The sequence below is a fragment of the Macaca mulatta genome, chromosome 16 (genome assembly GCF_049350105.2).
Source record: "Macaca mulatta isolate MMU2019108-1 chromosome 16, T2T-MMU8v2.0, whole genome shotgun sequence".
NCBI lineage: Eukaryota > Metazoa > Chordata > Mammalia > Primates > Cercopithecidae > Macaca > Macaca mulatta.
This window is the reverse complement of record NC_133421.1, coordinates 74,535,701-74,551,154: the sequence shown is the minus strand read 5'-3', so window position 1 is coordinate 74,551,154 and position 15,454 is coordinate 74,535,701. Positions and strand designations below refer to the sequence as shown.

At 41.3% G+C, this 15,454-nt stretch overlaps 1 protein-coding gene and 1 long non-coding RNA gene across 5 annotated transcripts in view; both read left to right on the top strand.

Annotated features, from left to right (window-relative positions):
* The window catches only part of SMURF2 (SMAD specific E3 ubiquitin protein ligase 2), a 118,806-nt gene that overhangs the window by 10,982 nt on the left and 92,370 nt on the right, over window positions 1–15,454 (top strand). The window lies entirely within an intron of this gene.
* Window positions 902–13,981, top strand: LOC144335879 (uncharacterized). The gene is made up of 3 exons (XR_013407079.1): window positions 902–1,203; window positions 12,285–12,779; window positions 13,698–13,981. It is a non-coding gene; the product is annotated as an uncharacterized LOC144335879 (long non-coding RNA).

Genomic DNA, 15,454 nt, shown 5'->3' with positions numbered 1-15,454 from the left:
ATTCTATTTCTGGACTCTCTTCTGTTTTCTTTATGATTCTACCCTTTAAGTTTATTTTTAACACTATGCTGTCTTGATTACTATAGCTTTAAAATAAAGTAGCTTTCAAACAAATTGAGTCTTTGATTTAGGATCTTATAATACTTTGGAGCCATTGTTTAATTTGTTCAACCAATAAGTATTTATCAATTTTGATCTGTGACAGATATTATGTTTATTATGTGGTACCATGAATGGAGATATAAGAAATCAGAAAAAGCCTAGATTGGGCCCTGTAGTTTTCCTTTCAGAATTTCTGTTATGAACCTTACATTTCTTAATTATTAGTCTTTTTCATCTCTTACTGATGTGATGAAAGAGGATTGCAACAACCAGGACTTAACAAAATTTACCTGTTTACCAGCAGTCCCCTCAAATCATTTTTGGAAAAGGTAGGATATAAAGAATAAACATATCTAAAATGTGGCCACAGAAAAGAAGGGAGGTGATTGGTGTGTTAGTGTGGGTTGGGTTATGAGTATTTATCATTTTTGCTTGTATTAGTATTTTTGTGACAGGGTCTCTGTCACCCAGCCTGCAGTGTAGTGGCATAATCAGAGCTCACTGCAATCTTGAACTGGGCTCAGATGATCCTCCTGCCTCAGCATTCTAAATAGCTGGGTCTGTAAACGTGCACCACTGCGCCCAACTAATTTTTTTATTTTTTAAATTTTTTTGTAGACATGGGGCCTCACTGTGTTGTCCAGGCTGGTCTTGAACTCCTGGCCTCAAGTGATCCCCTGCCTTGGCCTTCCAAAGTGCTGGATTACAGGCCTGAGTCATTGCTGCACCTGGCCTGTTTTTACTTGCATTATTTTATGTGTGTATTTTTTCTTTTCTTTTCTTTTCTTTCTTTTCTTTCTTTTTTTTTTTTTTTTGAGATGGAGTCTTGCCGTCACCCAGGCTGGAATGCAGTAGCAGGATCTTGGCTCACTGCAACCTCCACCTCCCAGGTTCAAGCAGTTCTCCTGCCTCAGCCCCGCAAGTAGCTGGGACTACAGGCACATGCCACCATGCCCATGTAATTTTTATATTTTTAGTAGAGATAGGGTTTCACCATGTTGGCCAGGCTGGTCTTGAACTCCTGACCTCAAATGATCCACCTGCCTCAGCCTCCCAAAGTGCTGGGATTACAGGTGTGAGCCACTACACCCAGCTTTATGTGTATATTTTTTTTCTACAAGGCAAAAGAAAGGAAGAAACTTAATTTTATTGAAATGTAAGCATATGTGTATATATACACACACACAAAAATATATATATTTCTGAGACAGAGCCTTGCTCTGTCACCCAGGCTGGAGTGCAATGGTACGATCTCAGCTCACTGCAACCTCCACTTCCCAGTTTCAAGCGATTCTCCTGCTTCACTTCCCAGGTTCAAGCGCTTCTCCTGCTTCACCCTCCCAAGTAGCTGGGATTACAGGTGCCCACCACCACGCCCAGCTAATTTTTGTATTTTTAGTAGGGACGGGGTTTCGCTATGTTGGCCAGGCTGTTCTTGAACTCCTGACCTCAGGTGATCAGCTCATGTTGGCCTCCCAAAGTGCTGGGATTACAAGCATGAGCCACCGCGCCCAGTCAGCAGATTTTTTTTTTTTTTTTTTTTTAAACCACCGTGCATTCCTGGACACTGTCACAAAGCAGAAATCCATAATGTAGATCTTATTTTCTATGTAAGATATACTTAGTAATTTTTTTTTTTTTTTGAGACACAGTCTCACTCTATTGCCCAGGCTGGAGTTCTGTGGCGTGATCTCTGCTCACTGCAACCTCAGCCTCCCGGGTTCAAGCAGTTCTCCTGTCTTAGTCTCCCCAGTAGCTGGGATTATAGGGGCCTGTCACTCCACCCAGCTAATTTTTTATTTTGAGTAGAGACGAGGTTTCACCATGTTGGTCAGGCTGGTCACGAACTCCTGACCTCAAGTGATCCACTCACCTTGGCCTCCCAAAGTGCTGGGATTACAGGCATGAGCCACCATACCTGGTCATTTTATGACAGGTAGTTTTATGAGAGGTAGTCAGAATGTTGTGGAGAGTATAGAATTGGAGGCAGAAAATGTGGGTTCGTATCCTAGTTATGCCACGTATAAGCTTTTTGCATCTAAACAAATCACTTATTTTCTCTGTGCTTGTCCCTTTAGTTATAAATGCATGCTTAAAATGACAGTGTTAAAACCAGGTGTGAAAATACCCCCAAAAAGCCAAAAAACAAAAACCCAAGTGTGATGGTGTGTGCCTGTAATCCCAGCTATCTAGAAGGCTGAGACTGGAGGATCGCTTGAGCCCAGGAATTCAAGACCAGCCTGGGCAACATAGCTAGACATGGTCTTAAAAAAAAAAAAAAGGCAAGTCTTATTTATTTTAGCAATATGATGGAAGAATGTACATGAAAGATACTGTTAAAGGTGTAAAGTTTTTTGTAGACATACTTTGTCATTTTTGACCACAGATTTTGTTTTAAAGAAATTGGTCAAAACCAATTATATTTTATAAGAGCAGGTACAGCATTAATAATGATTAATATGTATTTGTTTAAATGATACATGTCTTTTAAAGTAAGCATTTTGGATTGAAATCCTAGCTAGGCAAGAAAAAAAAAGGCATAAATGTCTTGTATACCTTGGAATATCAGCATATCATGAAGTATTCATATAATGAAATATAATTAGGTATTTATATTTCAGTATTTTAATCAAATGTTTTCAATATTTTATTTTTGAGACGGAGTCTCGCTCTGTCACTCAGGCTGGAGTGCAGTGGTGCAATCTCAGCTCACGGCAACTTCTGCCACTCTGGTTTAAGCAATTCTCCCGCCTCAGCCTTCCCAGTAGCTGGGACTACAGGCATGCACCACCATGCTTGGCTAATTTTTTGTATTTTTAATAGAGACAGGGTTTCACCATGTTGGCCAGGTTGTTTCTCAAACTCCTGATCTTAAGTGATATGCCCGTTCCAGCCTCCCAAAGTGCTGGGATTACAGGCATGAGCCACTGCACCTGGCCTCAATATTTTAAATATTTAAAAATATATTTTTATAAACAATTTTTATCTTAATATGGCAGACATTTAACCGATTAACTGTACTTCTCTGTTCCTTCCATTCCCCAGTGTTTGGTAAGAAGTAGAAGAGCTTTGGGGAATCGTTTGGATGGCTCAGGATTTTGGGAGTTGGGTTGTAGATGGGGGAGCTGTTTGGATGAAGTCTTTATGACTCGATAAATTCCCCTGTAGCATGCTGGCACTTTCAAAAGTAGCCTGTAGCGTCACCTCTTGCCAGTAGATGGGGGTATTTTTGCACTGATAGATGTCAGGGTATGTAAAAACCTGTAAAACTGAAACCCAAAGTTTAAATGAGTGTACTTGGAATAAATGGTGTTGAAGAGTTAGAAACTGAAAATTTGACTCCAATGTCTAATGAAAAATCATACTTTAGTGTGAGCTTTCTTATGTAAACTCTTTAAATGCTACATGTTGTAGGAGTAGATAGTAGAGCTGCAAACATTAGTAATTAGTTCTGTTTTTATTTTCGTGATTTTTGTGTCATCAGGCTTTACATGTAACTTTCTTCCTTCAGTGAAGAAGAAAAGTTCTTCTTTTCTGATTGGTTGGTAAGAGTATTCAGAATTATGTGAATCTAATACCATAAATAAGGTTGATAGAGATTTTTTACAGTTGAACGTGGGGAATTTTTGTAAGGAAAGAAGGATGGAAAAAAACCTTAAAAGTAAAACGGCATTTGATACATTCAAAATACCATCTCTAACACAGTACTAGATACATAGTACTTCAATAAATTGTGTGTGTGTGTTTTGTTTTTTGTTTTTTGTTTTTGTTTTTGTTTGAAACAGGGTCTCACTCTGTCGTTCAGGCTTATGGCTCACTATAGCCTTGACTACCTGGGCTCAAGTGATCCTCCTGCCTCAGCCTCCTGAGTAGCTGATATTATAGGTATGTGGCACCATGCTGGTGTAATTTTTAAATTTTTTGTAGAAATGGAGTCTCATTATGTTGCCCAGGCTGGTCTCAGACTCCTGGCTTCAAACAGTCCTCCCATCTTGACCTCCTAGAATGCTGGAGTTACATGTGTGAGCCACTTGTGAATTAAAGAATGATGAAATTGAAAATAGGCTTTCGTGATCCCAGGGACCTCAGTTGAAACAAATAAGATCTCTCTTTGTGATGTCATTATTGAATTAACTAACATTTATACCTTAGTAAGTTCAACAACATTAAGTTATAAAGATACAGAACTGAAGTATCATTTGTCAATATTTGACTTGATGGATAGAACTATTTTACTACACTCTGCAAATTTTGCTTCTTAACAAAATGAAGATCACTAACATTCACTGGAATAAAATCTGTTTCTGGATTATCATCTAAGGAAAGTCACATGTAAGTAGTCTGTCAATGTTAGGAAGATAATTCAACATTTTTTTTTCAGAGCTCTATGGTTTTAAGATATTCTCATTTATTGTGTCATTTAATTACTAATGAGATTTTTTTTTTTTTTGAGAGATAGGGTCTCACTGTGTTGCCCAGGCTGGAGTACAGTGGCATGATCGTAGCTCACTTATAGCCTGGAACTCCTAGGCTCAAGCAGTCTTCCTGCTTCAGCCTCCTGAGTAGCTAGGACAACAGGCACTCACCACTGTGCCCGGCTAATTGAGAAAAAAAGTTTTTAAGGACTGGGTCTCACTGTTGCCCAGGATGGTCTTGAACTCTGGGTTTCAAGCAGTAGTCTCACTTCAGCCTCCCTGGTAGCTGGAATTACAGACATGAGCCACTGTGTCTGCCAAGGTATCTTTGTAGGTAATCTGAACCAGTGAAAGTGAAATGAGCACCTTTTATCTGACAAAATTTGTTCCCTGAATCTTTTTTTTTTTTTTTTAGATGGAGTCTTACTCTCATCTGGGCTGGAGTGCAATGGCGTGATCTTGGCTCACCGCAACCTCCCCTTCCTGGGTTCAAGCGATTCACCTTCATCAGCCTCCCGAGTAACTGGGATTACAGGTGTCTGCCACCATCACGCTTGGCTAATTGTTGTATTTTTAGCAGAGACAGGGTTTCACCACGTTGGCCAGGCTGGTCTCAAACTCCTGACCTCAGGTGATCCATCTGTCTCAGCCTCCCAAAGTGCTGTGATTACAGGCGTGAGCCACCGTGCCCGGCTACTCAGCATTTTTTTTCCTTTTTTTTGAGACAGAGTCTTGCTCTTGTCACCCAGGCTAGAGTGCAGTGGTTTGATCAGGGCTTACTGCAGCCTGGACCACCCAGGCTCAAGTACTACTCCTGCCTCAACCTCCTGAGTAGTTGGGACTATAGATACATGCCACCATACTTGGCTAATTTTTTTTTAATTTTTATTTTTAGTAGAGATGAGGTTCTGATGTGTTGCCAAGGCTGGTCTCAAAATCCTAAGCTCAATTGATCTTCCTGCCTTAGCTTCCCAAATTGTTGGGAGTACAGGCGTGAGCCACCATGCTTGGTCCTCCACTTTTAAGACATAGCTGAGACTGGGCACAGTGGCTCATGCCTGAAATCCGAGCTCTTTGGAGGCTGAGGCAGGTGGGTTGCCTGAGCAACGTGGCGAAAATCCATCTCTACAAAAACTACAAAAATTAGCCTGGTGTGTGGTGCGTACTTGTAGTCCCAACTACTTGGGAGGCTGAGGCGGAAGGATGGCTTGAGCCCAGCAGGCAGAGGTTGCAGTGTGCCGAGATTGTACCACTGCACTCCAGGAGTTTGAGACCAGCCTGGGCAATATGGTGAAACCCCATCTCCACTAAAAATATAAACATTAGCCAGGCTTGGTGGTGCGCCCCTATAATCCAGCAACTCAGGAGGCTGAGGCAGGAGAATCGCCTGAACCCAGGAGGCAGAGGCTGCAGTGAGCTGAGATCACACCACTGCACTCCAGCCTGGGCCACAGATTGAGATTCAGTCTCAAAAAACAAACAAAAAACGTAGCTGAAGCATTATCTCCTCTGAGAATTCTTCCCGGGCTTCCCCAGGCTGAGTTAGGTGTTCCTCTCTATTAGTATCCTGATAGGAAACAAGTAACACTCTTACTTTAGGTCAAAGAGTGTAATGAAGGGAGTATTTACAATGGTATGGGAAGGGTTACAGGAATCCAGCAAGGAATAGTGCAGCACCTAGGGACTAGCAATGCTAGGAAGTTGCACCATATTTGGCCCAGCAAGGGCAAAGTAAGAGGGTAGTTGTAGGAGTCCAGAGAGACCCTGATTGTTGCTTCTCATTTATTAAACCCAATTTAAAGCCAGAGAACAAAGGAGCCCAGTTTATGTGGTACATGACAGCAGCCTCCTAGGGCATAGGGTAAAGGATGGAGAATAGATCTGGAGGAGTAAATAGAAAACAAAACATCTAGCACACCCTTATTTATTCTCCTATATTACTTTAGCATACTTCTCATTATATTACTTAATATATCGATTTAAAATTCAATTTAAGGCCAGGTGCAGTGGCTCATGCCTGTAATCTCAGCACTTTGGGAGGCCAACACAGGTGGATTGCTTGAACTCAGGAGTTCGAGACCAGCCTGGCGAAACTCTGACTCTACCAAAAAAACAAAAATTAGCTGGGCATGGTGGCGTGCCTGTGATCCCAGCTACTTGGGAAGCTGAGATGGGAGGATCACTGGAGCCCAGGAAGTTGAGGCTGCAGTGAACTGTGATGGTGCCACTGTACTCCAGCCCAGGTGATAGAGTGAGAACCTATCTCAAAGTAAAAAATAAAGGGTAAAATTCAACTTAAGCCTGGATAACATGGTGAAACTCCATCTCTACAAAACATACAAAAAAATTAGCCAGGCATGGTGGTGCATGCCTGTAGTCCCAGCCACCAGGGAGGCTGAGGTGGGAGGATCTCTTAAGCCTGGGAGGCGAAGCTGCAGTAAGTCCTGGGTGTGCCACTGTACTCCAACTAGGGCGACAGAGGAAGGCCCTGTCTCAATAAATAAATAAGTAAAATTCAACTTAAAATTGGTTGGTTAAGGTTTTCCCCATAGCACTGTGAACTTCTTTATAGCTGTAGAATCATTCATACTAATATTTGCATACACACAGTGCTTAATAGATCTGTTAATTAAATGAATAAAAGTTTTAGAAAGGGATGGCTGATAAACATAATTTAAAAGGCCTGTCCTTCTTAGTGGTAATGTGTGATAACTCTTGATTCAAAAGAGAATAAACTTAATTTTTGCTTTGTTTGGTAGTTTTGATGCTTCTGCAATAAATGACTCGCTCATTTTGTTTCAGGAGAAGCCAGGGATTAATTTAGGCCATAATAAATAACTACTGTATTTAGTGGGATTATATGGTATAAGGCTCTCAGTTGACTACTCAGTGGCCTGATAAATATATTTATCCATTCTCTTTTGCTATGGAAGAATCATGATGCAGGTTTGACTACTCAGTGGCCTGATAAATATATTTATCCATTCTCTTTTGCTATAGAGGAATCATGATGCAGGTAAAGAATCTGTAGAAATTATAAGGCCAATTATGTTGACTTTAGGGAGAATGTACTTTGCTTTCTGTGAGTTATTATATTACATGGCTTTTCCAGATCCCTTAGGTACGTGGAAGCTAGAAAATCGACCTGTATTGCTAACCAAACAGATTCTTCTCCTCCTCCCAATTATTTACATGAATTATCATATATTTGCTAGAAAAGGCTTATTAGAATTGCTGCATAAAAAATGACCCCAGGGCCGGGTGTGGTGGCTCACACCTGTAATCGCAGCACTTTGGGAGGCTGAGGCGGGTGGATTGCCTGAGCTCAGGAGTTTGAGACCAGCCTGTGCAACACGGTGAAACCCTGTCTCTACTAAAATACAAAAAATTAGCCGGGTGTGGCGGCATGCACCTGTAATTCCAGCTACTCAGGAGGCTGAGGCAGGAGAATTGCTTGAATCCGGGAGGTGGAGGTTGCAGTGAGCCGAGATCGGAGATCGTGCTATTGCATTCCAGCTGGGGTGAGACTTTAATAGTTTTATTATCTCCTGGTTTCTGTGGGTCAGGGATTTGGCAAGGGGCTTAATTGGGTCATCATTTTGGCCCAGAGTCTGTTGTGTGTTTATTCAGATGGTGGCTAGAACTGGAATAGCTGGGGGGTGACTTGGCATATCTCTCGCTTCAGGTCATGTCAGAGCCTCCATGTGGTCTCTACATGGACTGGTTTATGGCAGCTTTAGGGCAACTACACTGCTAACATGACTGACTCAGGGCACCAACAGGACTTGTCCAAGGAACTAAGTGAAAGTTACATGTCCTTTTCTGACTTAGCCTAGGAAGTCCTACCTGCATTCTATTGGTTACAAAACAAGGTAGTTACAGGCTATTCTAGATTCAAGGAGAGGGAACATAAACTCCCATATCTTGATAGAAGAAGTTTCAAAGAATTTGCAGTCATTTAAAAAATTGTCACAGGTGTTGGCAGTGGCAGCAGGTGCTACTACTTTTTGTCTTTTTTGGGGGGGTTGGACTATTTATTCTTTGATATATTAATCTAATGGATAAAAATTTTCAGCTTTTATAATTTATTTTGTGTTCTACCTTTGAATTTCCAGGAATTTTATTACAGAGCACTTAACAAATGGCATAAAAATTTTCAACAGCCTCTAGAAGAGTTACGATAGCTTATTAAAGTGTAAACTCCATAAATTATTTTTGTAAAGGATTAGAAAGGTCATAGAGAAGCAGATTGGTAAAAAGAAAGCAGACGCTATCTGAATAAAATAATTTATAGAGCTTAATTCTTTAATTTTCTGGAATTATTTTTGGAATGATTTTTGTATTGAAAAAATATTATAATTCAAGGTTAAGAATAAAAGGATGTTAGTGCTTCCCTGTAGGGTCTGCATTATTTTTCTCTTTTCTTTTTTTTTTTTGAGATGGAGTCTCGCTCTTTTGCCAGGCTGGAGTGCTGTGGCACGATCTCGGCTCACTGCAACCTCCGACTCCCTGGTTCAGATGATTCTCCTGCCTCAGCCTCCTGAGTAGCTGGGATTACAGGCACCTGCCACCATGCCCAGCTAATTTTTGTATTTTTAGTACAGATGGGGTTTCACCATGTTGGCCAGGATGGTCTCGGTCTCCTGACCTCGTGATCTGCCTGCCTTGGCCTCCCAAAGTGCTGGGATTACGGGTGTGAGCCACTGCGTCCGGCCTCATTGTTTTTCTTTAACCCGTCTACAATCCATTCTCCACAGTGTAGCTTCATGCATTAAAAAAGAAAAAAGTAAACTGGATTATTTTACTTCCTTGCTTTAACCCTCCAGTGTCTTTCCATTATACTTTGAATGAAGTAGACACTATTTATCCAAGACCTTATATAATCTGCCCCGTTGACTGGGCTTTCCTTTGCTCATTATGCTTTGGTCACGTGGATTTTCTTTTAATTTCTTGAAAACCCAATCTCTTTTCCACCTCAGGGTCTTTATATATATACTTTCTTTTGAAGCGATTTTCTTTCTCTTGTTTCTTCTTATTTTTCTGTGTCAGTTGTATTATCTCAGAGTGTTCCTAGCTAGTCTTTCTAAAGTAGTCTCTACATCCATAATATCATGTTAACTTCTGAGAACCGAACACAATTTCTTTTAATATTCATTTACCTGTTTATTGTCTTTTTAAAAATAAGCTTTTGATTTTAGAATAGTTTTAGATGTATAGAAAAACCTGTAAATCTAAAGATCTGTAAATCTGAAGATAGTATAGAGTTCCTGTATTTCTGCGACCAGTTTTCCCTATTAACTAATCTTACGTTAGTATGGTATATTTGTTATAATTAATGAACCAATATTGTTACACTTTTATTAACTGAAATCCATATTTATTCAGATTAGTTTTTTACCTCATGCTGCTCATTGTGTTTTAATCCCTACTAGATGGGGAGCGCCCGCAGGGCAGGCAGGGATTGTGTGCATGTTTCATTTACCTAATGTAATGCCAAACACTAACGGGTACTTGGGAAGTTATTTCTTGAATGACTGCTGGAAAGGGGTCTTAGAGTTTATAGTCTAGCTTAAACTTCCCCATTTTAGGTGAGAAAATTGCTTAGGGAGGCATATGTGTCTTCTTCGACTCCCATGGGTAGTTCAAGGAATAGCTGGTATTAGACACCACATCTTATGATATCTAGTTGCTATTATCTCTTTGAAACTAATGAACCTTAATTTTTTCTTTTCTTTTTTTTTTTTGAGACGGAGTCTCACTCTGTCACTCAGACTGGAGTGCAATGGTGCGATCTCAACTTACTGCAACCTCCACCTCCAGATTCAAGTGATTCTCCTGCCTCAGCCTCCCAAGTAGCTGGGATTACAGATGTGCACCACCAGGCCTGGCTCATTTTTGTATTTTTAGTAGACGAGGTTTTGCCATGTTGGTCAGGCTGGTCTCTAACTCCTGACCTCAGGTGATCCACCCACCTCAGCCTCCCAAAGTGCTGGGATTACAGGTGTGACTCACCACGCCCAGCCTGAAGCTTAATTTTCAAGACCCAATCTGAGGGTCTGGAAGGGACCCTAGCAATGTATTTACTTGGTTAATTTTTAAAAAGTTTTATTGGTATATAACATATGAATGAGAAAATTCATAAATTTTATAAGTGTGTAGTTTAAGATTTTTTCAGAAACTGAACACACGTATATAACCAGCATCCAGATCAAGAAACAGAATATTGCCAGTAGGTGGTCACATATCTTTGAAGAATTTGCAAATGTAAGTCGTCTAAACCACAGTCAGCTAAGATTGCTGTCTTTTTACCTGACTTCCCCTTTGTTATACTTTTCCTTATGTTGAGTGGCATTGGAATGGCTGTGAGCACTTTTGTGGTCTGGCTATGGGGAAATTGACTCGCAGATATATTTAGTTGGATTTTTGCAAGATATGTTTATTGATTCACAGCCTCTTTGTGTATAGTCAAGGTATTACTAGCCATCCCAGTATGGGAATGGTTTCTAGGAATACTCTGTCTGTTGTGCTAACTCATGGGGCATTGTGACATAAACCTGCATAGCTAGAGGTTGTCTAGCAATATGAATGTGTCCCTGTGGCATCTGGCACCCAAAGTGTGTGGTTAATAGAGGAAAAACAAGGTTTGATGTCAAAAGCCAGTCTGGGGAAAATTCTTTAAGATTTTATTATAGCTTTATATGAAAGAGACTTGTTAAGAATTTTCCCAGGTTTGACTATAGTCCTAAAAGTTTATATAACATTATTGATAATGGTCCTGTGCTAAAAGAAAACTCTTCTAAGCCATCAATAACAACAACAGGCTGGGCGTGGTAGCTTACGCCTGTAATCCCAGCACTTTGGGAGGCTGAGGCAGGGAGATCCCTTGAGGTCAGGAGTTTGAGTCCAGCCTGCCCAACATGATGAAACCCTGTCTCCAATAAAAATACAAAAATTGGTCAGGCGCAGTGGCTCACACCTGTAATCCCAACACTTTGAGAAGCCGAGGTGGGTGGATCACTTGAGGTCAGGAATTAGAGACCAGCCTGGCCAGCATGGCAAAACCCCATCTCTATTAAAAGTATAAAAATACGTGGTGGCGTGTTCCTGTAATCCTAGCTACTTGGGAGGTGGAGGCAGGAGAATCACTTGAAACCAGGAGGTGGAGGTTGCAGTGAGCTGAGATCATGCCATTGCACTCCAGCCTGGGCAACAGAATGAGACTCCGTCTCAAAAAAAAGATAAAGAAAAAAAACTCATGGGAAAGTGTGGTACTGGTATAAAGATTGAGATATATAGATCAATGGAATAGAATTGAAAGTCCGGAAAGAAACTTACAGATTTGTGGTCAGTTGATTTTTTTTTTTTTTTTTGGACAAGGGTGCCAAAACCATTAAATGGAGAAAGATTAGTCTTTTTAAAAAATGGTGTTGGGGCCGAGTGCTGTGGCTCACACCTGTAATCCCAGCACTTTGGAAGGCCAAGGTGGGCGGATCATTTGAAGTCAGTAGTTTGAGACCAGCATGGCCAACATGGTGAAACTCTGACTACTAAAAATACAAAAATTAGGCATGGTGGCATGTGCCTGTAGTCTCAGCTACTAGGGAGGCAGAGGCAGGAGAATCGCCAACCTGGGAGGCTGCGGTTACAGTGAGCCAGGATCGCACTATTGCAGTCCAGCCTGGGCAACAGAATGAGACTCCATCTCAAGAAAAAAAATAATAATAATGGTGTTGGACCAACTGGATTTCCACATGCAAAAGAATGAAGTTGAACCTCTATCTCATACCATATATAAAAATTAACTCAAAATGGATTAAAGACTAATGTAACAATGTAACAATGAAAGAAAGCCATAAGACTTTTAGATGGATGACTGGGTGGCTGACGCCTGTAATCCCAGCACTTTGGGAGGTCGAGATGAGTGGATTGTTTGAGGCCAGGAATTTGAGACCAGTCTGTCCAACATGAATGAAAGCCCCGTCTCTACTAAAAATACAAAAACTAGGCAGGAATGGTGGCGGGCACCTGTACTTTCACTTACTTGGGGGGCTGAGGCAGGAGAATCTCTTGAACCTGGAAGGCGGAGATTTTATGAGCCAAGATCGTACCACTGCACTCCAGCCTGGGTGACAGAGCAAGACTCTGTCTCAAAAAAAAAAAAAGGTAGAAACACAAGACTTTGGATTGGATTCTGTCAATTTAAACAAAAATCTTATTTATTTATTTTTGTAAAAATGAGGTCTCACTCTATTGTCCAGACTGGTCTCGAACTCTTGGGCTCAAGAGATCCTCCTGTCTTAGCCTGCCAAAGTGCCAGGATTTCAGGTATTAGTCGCTGCACCTAGCCTAGACTCTATCAAAATTAAAAATATTTGTGTCTAGGCCGGGCGCGGTGGCTCAAGCCTGTAATCCCAGCACTTTGGGAGGCCGAGACGGGCGGATCACGAGGTCAGGAGATCGAGACCATCCTGGCTAACACGGTGAAACCCCGTCTCTACTAAAAATACAAGAAAATTAGCCGGGCGAGGTGGCAGGCGCCTGTAGTCCCAGCCACTCGGGAGGCTGAGGCAGGAGAATGGCGTGAACCCGGGAGGTGGAACTTGCAGTGAGCCAAGATCGCACCACTGCACTCCAGCCTGGGGCACAGAGCAAGACTCCGTCTCAAAAAAAAAAAAAAATTAAAAAATAAAAAATTAAAAAATAACAAGAAAGCTAAAAGATAACTCATAGAATGGGAGAAAATATTTGTAAGTTATACCTGATAAGGGTCTAGTATACAGAATATATAAAGAACTTTTTTTTTTTCTCTTGTTTGAGATGGAGCCTTGCTCTATTGCCCAGGCAGGAGTGCTGCGGCAGCGTGATCTCAGCTCACTGCAACCTCCACCTCCTGGGTTCAAGTGATTCTTCTGCCTCAGCCTCCCGAGTAGCTGGGACTACAACAGGCGCATGCCGCCATGTGCAGCTAATTTTTTTTTTTTTTTTTGAGGCGGAGTCTGGCCCTGATGTCCAGGCTGAGTGCAGTGGCATGCAGTCTCGTCTCACTGCAACCTCCACCTCCTGGGTTCAAGCAATTCTCCTGCCTCAGCCTCTCGAGTAGCCAGGATTACGGGTGTGTGCCACCACGTCCGGCTACTGTTTATATTTTTAGTAGAGATGGAGTTTCACCATGTTGGCCAGGCTGGTCTCGAACTCCTGATCTCAGGTGATCCACCAACCTTGGCCTCCCAAAGTACTGGGATTACAGGTGTGAGCCACCGCACCCAGCCATAAGGAACTCTTAAAACTCAACAGTAAAAGGAGAAACAATCCAGTTAAAAAATGGGTAACTAGCCAGGTGTGTTGACACATGCCTGTACTCTGAGCTACTTGAGAGGCTGAGGTGGGAGGATCCCTTGAGAACAGCCTGGGCAGCATAGTGAGACCACATCTCAAAAAAAAGGGCAAAGGGTTTGAATAGACAGTTCTCCAGAGAAGACATAATGAATGGCCAAAAAACTCATGAAAAGATGCCCAATATCATGAATCATTGGGGAAATGAAAATGAAAACCACAGTGGGATACTACTTCACGCCCACTAGAAGGGCTGTAATAATGGAAAGATGACAGATGTTAGCAAGGATGTGGAGAAATTGGAACCCTCATACATTGTTGGTGGGAATGTAAAGTAGTTCAACCAGTCTGCTAAACAGTTTGGCAGTTTTTCAAAAAGTTAAACATAGTTACTGTATGACTTGGCAATTCCATTCCTAGGTACATACATAAGAGAACTGAAAATATATGTTCACAAAAAATCTTGTACATAGTAGCATTATTCGTAACAGCCAAAATAGTTGGGTGGGAACAACTCAGATGTCTGTCAACTGAATGGATAAACAAAATATGGCATATCTATACAATGGAATATTATTCAGCCATAAAAGGGAATAAAGTGCTGATGATGTATGCTATAGTATGGATAAGCTCAAAAAATTAGGTTGATTGAAAGAAGCCAGACACAAAAAGCCATATTGTATAATTCCACTCTGCAAATCCATAGAGAGACAAAAGGTAGATTTTCAGGTTGCTAGGAGACCGGGAAGTGAAGATGGGGAGTGACTGCTAACAGGTGGTATGGGCATTGTTTTGGGGTGATGGAAATGTTCTGAAATTAGATATTGGTGATGGTTGTACAGCACTGTGACTATGCTAAAAATTATTGAATTATACAGTTTAAAGTGATTTTCCTGTTATATGACTTCTATTTTTTATTTATTTATTTTGAGACCTAGTCTCACTCTGTCACCCAGGCCAGAGTGCAGTGGTGTGATCTCGGCTCACCGCAACCTCCGCCTCCCTGGTTCAAGCGATTCTTGTGCCTCAGCCTCCCTAATACCTGGGATTACAGCTGTGCACCACCACGCCTGGCTAATTTTTGTATTTTTAATAGAGAGGGAATTTTACCATGTTGGCCCGGTGGGTCTTGGACTTCTGGCCTCAAACGATCCACTCATCCTGGCGTCCCAGAGTGCTGAGATTACAGGTGTGAGCCACCATGCCTGGCCTTATGTGACTTTTATCTGGAAACAAATTGGAAAAAAACTTGTCATAACAAATATTATTATTATTAGGTTATGACGTTTGTAGCTTTTGGCAGTTTGTTAAAATTTATGATTTTATTTTCTCATTCTAAATTGAATATTGGCTGTCAATACCCAATTCTGTGCTCTTAAAGTGGAGCCCCCAGACTCTGTAAACTCCAGGCTTCATGAAATCTGAATGCACCCAGGATATATATTAGCATCAGATAAAAATCATTCAAGGACTGTGTCTTCTTTTTAAGCATGAAAATTTAAGCTTGAATTGAACAAACATGTTTATTTCTGCTCTGTCCCCAAGCCCCGTTCACAGCGGGTAAGGGAATAAAAACAGCATAAATTTATAAGAGCAGAAAGAAC